The following is a 408-nucleotide window of genomic DNA, read 5'->3' on the forward strand; positions in this document are numbered from 1 at the left end:
ATATTCCCCAAGGACTATTAAGGCCACTCTTAAAAGTGATTTCTACATTTGAGAAAATAGATTAAATAACACAAGGTTAGTTCTCTTCTGTTTGCTGAAAGAAATACCATTAGTCTCTTTTTATCATTGACGATAACCAGCTGACCACTTGCAGGACTGTGTTCTTTTAATCACTACCGGTATATAGCTGGTAAATGTTACGACAACTCAAAATCTCAAAGTGCATCTTTATTCAAATTAGGAAAGTGTTTTTTTTATTTGTTTGTTTGTTTTTTAAAAAGACGGGGTTTAACCATGTTGGTCAGGCTGGTCTTGAACTCCCGACCTCAGGTGATCCGCCCACCTTGGCCTCCAAAGTGCTTGGATTACAGGCGTGAGCTACCACGCCCAGCCTTTTTTTTTTTTTTT

Source organism: Cebus imitator, unplaced genomic scaffold (assembly GCF_001604975.1).
Source record: "Cebus imitator isolate Cc_AM_T3 unplaced genomic scaffold, Cebus_imitator-1.0 Scaffold122, whole genome shotgun sequence".
Lineage (NCBI taxonomy): Eukaryota > Metazoa > Chordata > Mammalia > Primates > Cebidae > Cebus > Cebus imitator.